Source organism: Dendrobates tinctorius, unplaced genomic scaffold, assembly GCF_039654945.1.
Source record: "Dendrobates tinctorius isolate UK_male_01 unplaced genomic scaffold, ASM3965494v1 ptg000151l, whole genome shotgun sequence".
NCBI classification, from domain to species: Eukaryota; Metazoa; Chordata; class Amphibia; order Anura; family Dendrobatidae; genus Dendrobates; species Dendrobates tinctorius.
This window is the reverse complement of record NW_027361818.1, coordinates 19,178,358-19,190,381: the sequence shown is the minus strand read 5'-3', so window position 1 is coordinate 19,190,381 and position 12,024 is coordinate 19,178,358.

The window sequence follows — 12,024 nt, the reverse complement described above, 5'->3', positions numbered from 1 at the left end:
TTTGGCAATGTGGGCGTTCAAACCCAGTGTACGCGGATGAGAGACTGAGTACTTTCTTGACCTACTCAGTGTCTGGGAGGGTGAGCTGAACTTGAGAGCTGCATATGGTGGAAGTAGCGGTGGACAGGGTGGACTGAGAGAGGGTTGATGATGGTGATGGAGTTGGTGTTCTTTCTGATGGCCTAGATTCAGTCTTTCGTTGATATAACAGTGGGATTCCCTGACTGCTGTGGCCTTGCAACGACACCTCAACATTTGCTGCTGTGCTAACCGGTGGGCTTACAGTGGGGGAAACAATGTAGCGTTGCTGACTAGAAAAAAGGGGGGGAAGCCAGCACTGCTTAAGGTTAGAACGCATAAATTGAAGTGCATATGCACATAATATCTAGCTGTATTCAAAAATGAGATATTTGGCAACAAAATTGATCAATTCAATTGAGCCACCCCGCCGCGCCAAGGCAATCTCATGTGGGGGGTCCTACTCTACATTTTAAATAAATACTGTGCCATTACGGCCTCCTAAATACACGAAGAGCATGACCACATCAAGTGCAATCTGTACCTGAACATTTCTGGATCGCTCCCATGAAGCCAGAGAAAGCAAGTGCAGATGAAGGCCAACCAGGTCTGAACATAGACATATCAGGATTGACCTCCACACATTGCCCGACCAGCAAACATAGATGAAGGGCGATATTGGCCCAGACACAGGTGCACAATTAAATAAAGCTTGGGGCAGGGCGGGGCTGCTGTGTGTGTGCACAGCAGCCTAGATCCATCACAATGAGTACAGAAAAAATATAGCGAACATAACCCAGCGTGCACGGCAACAGTGGTGGTGAGCCACAAACCAACATACAAGAAAAAAGGGGGGGAAGCCAGCACTGCCTAAGGTTAGAACGCATAAATTGAAGTGCATATGCACATAATATCTAGCTGTATTCAAAAATGAGATATTTGGCAAAAAAATTGATCAATTCAATTGAGCCACCCCGCCGCGCCAAGGCAATCTCATGTGGGGGGTCCTACTCTACATTTTAAATAAATACTGTGCCATTATGGCCTCCTAAATACATGAAGAGCATGACCACATCAAGTGCAATCTGTACCTGAACATTTCTGGATCGCTCCCATGAAGCCAGAGAAAGCAAGTGCAGATGAAGGCCAACCAGGTCTGAACATAGACATATCAGGATTGACCTCCACACATTGCCCGACCAGCAAACATAGATGAAGGGCGATATTGGCCCAGACACAGGTGCACAATTAAATAAAGCTTGGGGCAGGGTGGGGCTGCTGTGTGTGGTCATAGCGTGGTACTGCATAGGCCATGAGTTCGCAGAAAGCTGCGCTTTCCACCAACCGATAGGGCATCATCTCTAACAAGATTAGTTTGGCAATGTGGGCGTTCAAACCCAGTGTACGCGGATGAGAGACTGAGTACTTTCTTGACCTACTCATAGTGTCTGGGAGGGTGAGCTGGACTTGAGAGCTGCATATGGTGGAAGTAGCGGTGGACAGGGTGGACTGAGAGAGGGTTGATGATGGTGATGAAGTTGGTGTTCTTTCTGATGGCCTAGATTCAGTCTTTCATTGATATAACAGTGGGATTCCCTGACTGCTGTGGCCTTGCAACGACACCTCAACATTTGCTGCTGTGCTAAACGGTGGGCTTACAGTGGGGGAAACAATGTAGCGTTGCTGACTACCTTCTTTGTGATCAGTTGCACATGTGGTACTTGAGGTTTGGTGTTGTGTCCACGCTTGCAAGTGCATGCTGGCTAAATGTCTAAGCATGCAACTGGTATTCAAAATTTTCAGATTTTTCCCTCGGCTAAAGGTCTTTGCGCACTTCTTACAGATAACCTTGGCCTGATCATGAGGATTTTGTTCAAAAAAGTGCCACACTGCACTCTTCCTACTTTGGCAGACATTTTGCGGCCTAGCACGCTGTGATATTTTGACCCTCTGGACAAGCTGTCCAGCAACTCTTTTGATTTTTGGAACCTGTCTTTGGAGTGCTCCGGGCCTGCCAGATAACAGCTGTTGCAATATCAATGTCTGCTGTGGATGCTCCTCCTCCTCATCTGAGCTATTGGAAGCAGCACCCTCTTCTACCAATGGATGCCAATCTGGGTCAACAACTGGGTCATCCATCACCTCCTCTTCAATGTCATGTGCACCTTCCTCTGTGTCACCGTGTATGGTGGTATAGTGTGTGGGAAGGGGCACCTGAGGCTCATCAGGGTCAGAATCTGGCTCTGTACACTGCGAGGACAATGTAGTGCTCTGAGTGAATATACCAGCAGAATCATCTATCAGTGGCTGTGCATCAGTGCACTCCATGTCAGATTCATCTTGGCCTGGGTAATTCACCATTTCACTTAATCCAGGCATGGTATGTGAAAACAGCTCCATGGAGTAATCAGTAGTATGGCCTGCGTCATCCTTCAATCTTGGTTGGGGTGAAGGACACAAGGAAAGGTGTGGTTCATGAACATGAGCCTCCAATGACGACTCAGTGCTTTTATTTTTTACAACTTCAGAAGAGGAGGCGATAGAGCTGGAGGCTGAGTCATTAATGTAAGACAAAACTTTTTCCTGAAGCTCTGGCTTTAAAAGCGGTTTGCAAACTCCTAGAAAACTTAGTCTTCGAGGCCATGTGGAGCCAGACGATGACGCAGGCTCAACACCTCCTGCAATCGGTCCTATTTTGCTTTTGCCACTACCATCAGATCCACCACCAACACCATCATTACCAGCTGCCTACCCCCGCCCAATTCCACCAGCCTTCCTCATTTTTGGTAGAAATGTAGACAAAATCCAACAAACTATATAGTAATGTAAAACAAGGTACAAGGTGTCTATAGGACAGGGGAGATTTTGAATTTCTGCACACACTTGTGGACACTGGACACTTTTGGATTGTGTGAGGCCCACTGAATATCACAGCGCTATGTCACAGGCTCGATGTCGCAGGTGTAAAAAATGTCACTAGAGGATAACAGAGATTTTGAATTTCTGTACACACTTGTGGACACTGGACACTTTTGGATTGTGTGAGGCCCACTGAATATCACAGCGCTATGTCACAGGCTCGATGTCGCAGGTGTGAAAAATGTCACTAGAGGATAACAGAGATTTTGAATTTCTGCACACACTTGTGGACACTGGACACTTTTGAATTGTGTGAGGCCCACTGAATATCACAGCGCTATGTCACAGGCTCGATGTTGCAGATGTGAAAAGTATCACTAGAGGATAACGAAGATTTTGAATTTCTGCACACACTTGTGGACACTGGACACTTTTGAATTGTGTGAGGCCCACTGAATATCACAGCAGTATGTCACAGGCTCGATGTCGCAGATGTGAAAAGTATCACTAGAGGATAACGGAGATTTTGAATTTCTGCACACACTTGTGGACACTGGACACTTTTGGATTGTGTGAGGCCCACTGAATATCACAGCGCTATGTCACAGGCTCGATGTCGCAGGTGTGAAAAATGTCACTAGAGGATAACAGAGATTTTGAATTTCTGCACACACTTGTGGACACTGGACACTTTTGAATTGTGTGAGGCCCACTGAATATCACAGCGCTATGTCACAGGCTCGATGTTGCAGATGTGAAAAGTATCACTAGAGGATAACGAATATTTTGAATTTCTGCACACACTTGTGGACACTGGACACTTTTGGATTGTGTGAGGCCCACTGAATATCACAGCAGTATGTCACAGGCTCGATGTCGCAGATGTGAAAAGTATCACTAGAGGATAACGGAGATTTTGAATTTCTGCACACACTTGTGGACACTGGACACTTTTGGATTGTGTGAGGCCCACTGAATATCACAGCACTATGTCACAGGTTCGATGTCGCAGGTGTGAAAAGTGCCACTAGAGGATAACGGAGATTTTGAATTTCTGCACACACTTGTGGACACTGGACACTTTTGGATTGTGTGAGGCCCACTGAATATCACAGCGCTATGTCACAGACTCGATGTCGCAGGTGTGAAAAATGTCACTAGAGGATAATGGAGATTTTGAATTTCTGCACACACTAGTGGACACTGGACACTTTTGGATTGTGTGAGGCCCACTGAGTATCACAGCGCTATGTCACAGGCAGAAATTGGCTAGTGTATGACAAACTACAAGGTGTATATAGAATTGGGCAGAATAGGAATCTCCCTAGAGTGTAGGTCTGTAAGAACGGAACATGTCTTCAACTTATCCTTACAGAGTGACACACAGATAGCTTCACTGTGGCTGTGATAACAGCCGTTACACGGTACTGTGTGAGGAGTGTGCACCGCTGTATGGTGTGAAAAAATGCACACTCAGTACCCTACCAGGACAAAAAAAAAAATTGGGATTGCTTTTAAAAAAGCAGTTTGCAGAGCAGTGGGTAAACAGCAATGCAAGAATGTCAGGAAGCCTTAGAAGGCAGCCCAACAACCAACATCACTGATACACCACTATATAGCCTCCCCTTGCACTGCACACACAGTGACTGGTGTGTTGTACAGGCAAAATCGCTAGCAGCAGAAGTAGTTTTTGGTGTCTTCTTCCCTGCCTAACGCTCTCCCTACAGAATCAGCAGCAGCAGCAGCTCTCCCTATTCTGAGATCAGCATGAGTAACATGGCGGTCGGCGTGCACGCCCTTTTATACCCCCTGTGACGCCCACCAAAGCAAGCCAATCACTTGCATGCCCTTCTGAAAGATGGTGTTGACCCCTGCCTATGTTATCACGTTGCCCACAGTGTCCATGGATCCTGATTGGCTGAAAAAGAGAGCAAAACAAACTTTTGAAACGCGACTTTGGCGCTTAAGTCGCCGACCTCGTGGCCGACCTCATCCTAGGGTCGGGTTTCATTTCATGAAATCCGACTTTACCATAAGTCGGCGACTTTTGAAATTTTTCGACCCGTTTCGCTCAACTCTAGTGTAAATGCACCCCCCCAAAAGAAATTCATGAAACGCTGGTTTTGTTCATTCTGCGCCCCAAAAATTGGAATAAAAAGCAATCAAAAAATGTCACGTGCCCAAAAATGATACCAATAAAAACGTCAACTCGTCCCACAAAAAATAATACCTCACATGACTCAGTGGGTAAAAATACGGAAAAATTATAGCTCTCAATATGTGGTGATGCAAAAACTATTTTAACAATAAAATGCATCTTTTAGCGTGTGACAGCTGCCAAACTAAAAACCGCCATAAATAGTAAATCAAACCCCCCATTATCACCCCCTTAGTTAGGGAAAAATAATAAAACTAAAAGAAAATGGATTTATTTCCATTTTCCCATTAGGGTTAGGGCTAGGGTTAGGGTTAGGGCTAGTGCTTGGGCTAGGGTTAGGGGTGTGTTGGGGTTAGGGCTGGAGTTAGAATTGGGGGTTTCCACTGTTTGGGCACATCAGGGGCTCTCCAAATGCAACATGGCGTCTGATCTCAATTCCGGCCAATTCTGCGCTGAAAAAGTCAAATGGTGCTCCTTCCCTTCCAAGCTCTGCCATGCGCCCAAACAGTGTTTTACCCCCACATATGGGGTATAAGCCTACTCAGGACAAATTGCAAAACAACTTTTAGGGGCCAATTTCTCCTGTTACCCTTAGGAAAATAAAAAATTGGGGGCAAAAATATCATTTTTGTGGAAAAAATGTTTTTTTTATTTTCATGCCCGGGCATTATAAACTTCTGTGAAGCACTTGGGGGTTCAAAATGCTCACCACACATCTAGGTAAGTTCCACAGGGAATCTAGTTTCCAAAATGGGATCACTTGTGGGGGTTTCCACTGTTTAGGTACATCAGGGGCTCTCCAAACGCATCATGACACCCGCAGACCATTCCATCAAAGTCCGCATTCCAAAATGTCACTACTTCCCTTCCGACCCCCGACGTGTGCCCATACAGTAGTTTTCTCCCACATATGAGGTATCAGTGTACTCAGGACAAACTGGACAACAACTTTTAGGGTCCAATTTCTCCTGGTACCCTTGGGAAAATAAAAAAAATGGTGACTAAAAGATAATGTTTGTGGAAACATACGATTTTTTTATTTTCACGCCCAGGCATTATAAACTTCTGTGAAGCACTGGAGGGTTCAAAGTTCTCACCACACATCTAGATAAGTTCCTTGGGGGGTCTAGTTTCTACAATGGTGTCATTTGTGGGGGCTTTCCACTGTTTTGGTACATCAGAGGCTTTCCAAACGCGACATGGTGTCCGATCTCAATTCCAGCCAAAAACGTCAAATGGCGCTGTTTCCCTTCCGAGCTCTGCCATGCGCCCAAATAGTGGTTTACCCCCACATGTGGGGTATCAGTGTACTCAGGACAAATTGCAAAATAACTTTTAGAGTCCTGTTACCCTTGGAAAAATAAGAATTGGGGGTGAAAAGATCATTTTTGTGGAAAAAATATGATTTTTTAATTGTACTGCTGTACGTTATAAACTTCTGTGAAGCCCTTGTGGGTTCAAAGTTCTCACCACATATCTAGATAAGTTCCTTGGGGGGGTCTAGTTTAGAAATGGGGTCACTTATGGGGGGTTTCCACTGTTTAGGTACATCAGGGGCTCTCGAAACGCGACATGGCGTCCGATCTGAATTCCAGCCAATTTTGCATTGAAAAAGTCAAACGGCGCTCCTTCCCTTCTGAGTTCTGCCATGCGCCGAAACAGTGGTTCCCCCCACATATCAGGTATCAGCGTACTCAGGACAAATTGCACAATAACTCTTGCAGTCCAATTTCTCCTGTTACCCTTGGTAAAATAAAAAAAATTGAATCTGAATTATTTTTTTTGTGAAAAAAAGTTAAATGTTCATTTTTTTAAAAATATTAAAAAATTCCTGTGATGCACCTAAAGGGTTAATAAACTTCTTGAATGTGGTTTTGAGCACCTTAAGGGGTGCAGTTTTTAGAATGGTGTCACTTTTGGGTATTTTCTATAATATAGACCCCGCAATGTGGCTTTAAATGTGATGTGGTCCGTAAAAATAAAATGGCGTTGAAAAAATGAGAAATCGCTGGTCAATTTTTAACCCTTATAACTTCCTAACAAAAAAAATTTTAGTTCCAAAATTGTGCTGATGTAAAGTAAACATGTGGGAAATGTTGCTTATTAAGTTTTTTGTGTGCTGTATCTCTGTGATTTAAGGGCATAAAAATTCAAATTTGGAAAATTGCGAAATTTTAAAAATTTTCGCCAAATTTCCATTTTTTTCTCAAATAATGGCAAGTTATTTGAATGAAATGTTACCAATAACATGAAGTACAATATATCACGAGAAAACAATGTCAGAATCACCGGGATCTATAGAAGCGTTTCAGAGTTATTACCTCATAAAGGGACAGTGGTCAGAATTGTAAAAATTGGCCCGGGAGTTAACATGGAAACCACCCTTGGTTGTGAAGGGGTTAAATAATATAGAGTTCTTAGTAATACTGTATTTGATCAAAAATAGCATAAAAGCCGTCCCACCGTTGACAAGGTGACTCTAATCGGTTTGGTCCTACACTGTCTAATATTAAAAATCCCACCATGTGTCAGAGTTGAGCTCAGTGTGTGAATAAGGGCAGGTCAAATCTGACATGGTGGCTAGGGACATGCGCATACTGGCGTATTGAAACACACTTGTGGATAATCTGAGTTGTGATTTTCCCTAATATAGCAGACAGGCACACAGCATGCATCACAGTTATAAACTTCCAACCAAGGAATGCATCGAGTTGTCTACACAAAAAAATAGCAGCAGCGTAAGAGGCAGCAGCAATTTCTGTTAGTCGTTTCACACATTTTTTAAGACCAGCCCATGCGCAGCAGAACAGAGTACAAGTCTGACAAGTTAATAATAATCTTTATTTTTTTAATAATCTTTAATTTTTATATAGCGCTAACATATTCCGCAGCGCTTTACAGTTTTTGCACACATCATCATCACTGTCCCCGATGGGGCTCACAATCTATATTCCCTATTAGTATGTCTTTAGAATGTGGGAGGAAACTGGAGTGCCCGGAGGAAACCCACGCAAACACGGGGAGAACATACAAACTCCTTGCAGATGTAGTCCTTGGTGGGATTCGAACCCACCAAGGACAACATTGGCTAACCAATGAGCCACCGTGCCGCCACAAGTTGTGAATGACTGGACAGTATGGTGCAGGAGTATTTCTAGCTCAATATCAATGCCATTGGGGGGGATTTGGATCCTTTTACATTTTGGTCTTCAAAAATGTAAGAGTGGCCTGAGCTCACCTGTCATGCCTTTGAGGTTTTGTCATTGCTCGGCAGCCAGCGTTCTCTCAGAATGTGTATTAAGCGCTGATGGTGGTGTCCTGATGGATAAACTCATCCGGCTGTCCCCTGAAATTGTAAACTGCCTAACTTTCATCAAGATGTACAAGTCATGGATCTCCAATGACTTTCACACCTTAGTCGCAGACTGGGCAGACTAGGCGATGGTGTAGTTTTTAGTGTGCTGCATTGAGCTTACGTTATTGCAATCTGTGACACATTTTGCTTTTGTGCCAGCTGTTGCTACTGCGGGTGATGCTACCAAAAATTTCAACTTTGTATAAAGTGGAGATGCCAAGTTTTGTCTCCATCTGTTCGCTTTCCTGTAGTGGAAGGGGTGTCAGAGCCCTATAATACTATTTCTTCTACTATGGGGACATTGACTTTTTTTTGTGACTGCTCCCAATTTTTAGAAATGTTTTGACTCAAAATTGGGTCTCCTCCATGTGTGTTGTCTGAATTTGGCAGGGCTCTCAGAGCACGAGGCCTACATCTGTCACTCATTCATCTGCTACTGATCAATATTTAAGCTAGAAATGCTGGTCAAAGCCCTGTCTCATGCATCCGTGCTGCACAATTATACTATTTTACTATTTGTACTGTGGGTCAGTTGGGCAGTTGGAGAGTTGTGACACAGAGGGAAACAAGGGTAATTGTGGTGCCATCTCTGAGGACTGACTGTACTATGTATGATGTTAAGATGGAGGAAGAGGAAGAGAGGTCATTTGAGGCATTGCTTGCTATCCACTGGAGCACATGCACTTTCTGTCTCTCATCAACAACACATACTGCTGTGCAGCTGCCAAAGAAAGGGAGTCGAGTAGCCCATCCAGTAACAAATGTTGTAAGTAGTCTTTGGATAGGAAGAGCCGGTGTTATTTCACTAGACCTTTCAGTAACATTACCACCTACCCCTCGTAAACCTCGAAAGCCAAGCCTATTCCTCCTTCCACCACAACCTTGCTTTCACCCACTCATGTTGGATGTACTCTTCCCCTCTTTTAACCAGCTGTTTCGCAACCCTAGGCCCAGACTTGTCAGTCACCTGTCACTAAGTAAGTATTCAGTATTTATTGGCTGAGATAGCGTGTCTGGAACATGGAATTAGCACAAAAAATGTATATGTCGTAATGAGGACTGGTGGCTTTACCACACAATTAGCACAAAAGATTTAGATGCTGAAAGGTGGACTGGTGGCGCGACCACTGAATTTGAACAAATTATTTTGATTATTAAATACGGCCTGGTACTTGCACCAGAGCATTAGCCTAAACCATTTGGATTATGAAATGAGGCCTGTTGCCTGCACCAGAGTATTAGGAAAAATGATCAGAATATGGAATGTGGACTGGTGCCTGCACCAGAGTATTAGCCCAAATGATTTTGATTATGAAATTAGGCCTGTTGATTGCACCATAGTATTATCCCCAATGATTTGGATTAAGAAATGAGGCATGGTGCCTGCACCAGAGTATTAGGCCAAACAATTTGGCTTGTGAAATGAGGCCTGGTGCTTGCACCAGAGTACTAGCCTAAGTTATTTTGATTTTGAAATAATCTCAAAGAATTTTGATTAGGGATAGTGGCCTGGTGACTGCACCCCAATATTAACCCAAACCATTTTGATTAGGAAATGGGGCTTTTGTCTGCACCCCATTATTAGCCAAACATTTTGATTAGGAAATGTGGCCTGGTGCCTGCACACCAATATTAGCGCAAACCATTTTGATTAGGAAATGTGGCCTTGTCTGCACCACAATATTATCCCAGATGATTTTGATTAGGAAATGTGGCTTGGTACCCAAACACCAATGTAAGCCCAAATGATTTTGATTAGAAAATGTGTCTTTTTACCTACGCTACGATAACAGCCCAGACAATTTTGATTAGTAAATGTGGCATTGTGCCTGCACATCAATACTTACCCAAAAGATTTTGATTAGTAAATGTGACCTCCTGAGTAGTGATGAGCGAGTATACTTGTTGCTTGGGTTTTCCCAAGTATGCTTGGGTGTCCTCAGAGTATTTTGGCTTGCTCGGAGATTTAGATTTTGTCATCTAATCTGCATTATTTACGACTTGTAGACAGGTTGAATACATGTGAGAATTCCCTAAAGGCCCCGTCACACACAGCGAGATTGCTAGCGAGAGCGCTAATTTTGTGACATCACAGTGATCTCGTCAGTGATATCGCGGTGTGACACGCATCTGCAGCCGACCCCCCTCGAAGATCATGCAGCAATGTCCTGGGCCATTTTTTATCATTGATCTCCCGCTGGCCAGCGCGCATCGCTGCGTGTGACAGCGAGAGATCAATGATCAGTGATGCTGGGAGCTGGTATCCAATGTAAACAGTGGGTATCTAAGAGCCGCGTGGCTCTTAGATACCCGCTTTTTACCTTGGATACCAGCTTGCTCGCTGGTCCTGATCACTGGTGAGTCTCTCTATGTGACAGCTCACCAGCAATCAGCGAACTATGTCCCAGCGATCCCATCCACGTCGGATCGTTGGTGGGATCGCTGGGACATTGAAGCATGTAACGGGGCCTTAACAAACAGGCATTCCACACATGTATTCAAGCTGTCTACAAGTCGCAAATCATGCAGAAATCTAAATCTCCAAGCAAGCCAAAATACTCGGAGGACACCCGAGCATGCTCGGAAAAACCAGAGCAGCGAGTATACTCGCTCATCACTACTCCTGAGTCCTGACTGCAACAATATTAGCCAAGATGATTTTGATTAGGAAATGTGGACTCCTGCCTGCACAACAACATTAGCCCAAATGATTTTGATTAGTAGATGTGACCTCCTGAGTCCTGATTGCAACAATATTAGCCAAGATGATTTTGATTAGGAATTGTGGCCTCATGCCTGCACAACAATATTAGCCAAAGCAATTTTGAAAGTGAAATATGGACTCTTGCCTGCACAACAATATTAGCCCAAATGATTTTGATTAGTAGATGTGACCTCCTGAGTCCTGAATGCAATGTTATTAGCCCAAATGATTTCAACTTGGAAATGTGCACTCTTGCCTGCACAATACTATTAGCACAAAATAGTTAGATGCTGGAAGATTAATTTCACACAGAACAGGATTTTATCTAGCTATATGAAAATTTGCAGCAGGAGCAGCATCTCTGTGTTGTTACACTTAGATAATGGCACCAGCAAAACAACATGTCTGATTTTTTTATGAGAAGAAACATGTGACTTCGGCAGCCAATGATAGAAGTCCTTGAGCCTGTACATTGTGGATGGTTTCTGCTCCTTGATTAGCTGCCGGAATCTGCACAAATTAAGTTAATTAAAAAAAAAACACTACACCACTCCCTGACCTCTACCCATCCCCTCCCCTTATAAAACATGTCCCCCCACTCATCATGCAGCACCACTATCCTGGCCAAAGACCCAACAAAAGCATTAGTGGAAACGAGATTATTTACCGAACTGTACCCGATTTTTGATGACTTTGAGGGAAAATGCTTGGGAACAGAAAATGAATCCGAATGAGCTATGTTTGTGCTGAATTTGAGATTGGTGAAAGGTTTCTGAACAAGTTCGCTCATCTCTTTTGCTGATGAGAAGTGTGGTGGTAATATAGGCTGTGAAGATGAAAGGTGAGACAGTTTGCTTTTTCGGCCCTTGTGTAGGCTACAGTAGAAGGAAACTATATTTGTTAAAATGCTTTATACTGTGAAGGAAAGAT